Source organism: Solanum tuberosum, unplaced genomic scaffold, assembly GCF_000226075.1.
Source record: "Solanum tuberosum cultivar DM 1-3 516 R44 unplaced genomic scaffold, SolTub_3.0 scf00574, whole genome shotgun sequence".
NCBI lineage: Eukaryota > Viridiplantae > Streptophyta > Magnoliopsida > Solanales > Solanaceae > Solanum > Solanum tuberosum.
In genome coordinates this window covers 220,833-221,565 of record NW_006239489.1, presented here as the reverse complement: position 1 = coordinate 221,565, position 733 = coordinate 220,833, and the positions used below count along the sequence as shown (strand labels likewise).

Here is a 733-nt window from a genome sequence, read left to right as displayed (position 1 = left end):
AAAAAAAAAAGGAATCACACCCTTCAAAATTGATAATATAATATGAAACACATTCCTTACAAGTTACATCCGCAAAATATGTAAGTTTGAGATAATCAATTCTTTAGCTATTGATGATTTCCTATTATAAGTAATGACAAGATTTTTTTATATGGAAACCCTAAAATTAAAGTGATATATACATACATACATATATATATATTTATCTTGTTAGTTTGTTTATTAAAAAGAGAAATCATAAACTAAAATTACCTTATACTTTGACAATGATAGATTTCTCTAGATTCTTGACTTAAAGTTGGAGACTTGAAGCTTCTTCTTTGTGTGGAAAATAGAAAACAAATTTGAAGAGAGAAGAAAGATATTGTTGAACTTGGAAAGTGGGTGGGAAGGACACTTTTGAAGTCTTTGACTTTTAGAACTTAGTTTTTTTTTTTTTTTTTAATGAAAACGTGTTTTTGAATTAATAAAAATAAATTGAAGCAAATTGAGGCTGCCTGGGATCGAACCTGCGATCTTGCGACCTTTGTGTTGAAATCTTGCAGTCATACCAGTGAACCATCCAGCCATTTTGAGAACGGGTTCAACAAGTTTTAATTTAATATATTCTTTAATAATTATAGAAGTAATATATCGAGTTTAGTCGGATGACCACGGGTTCGGGTGACCCAAAAATTGTACATAAATTCGCCCCTGATCCTTGTGGCCTGAGTGTGAAGTGGGGGGGGGGGGG

At 31.7% G+C, this 733-nt stretch overlaps 1 protein-coding gene across 1 annotated transcript in view; it reads right to left on the bottom strand.

The window, feature by feature from the left end:
* LOC107058618 (retrovirus-related Pol polyprotein from transposon TNT 1-94) overlaps positions 1-733 on the bottom strand; it is an 11,526-nt gene that overhangs the window by 4,595 nt on the left and 6,198 nt on the right.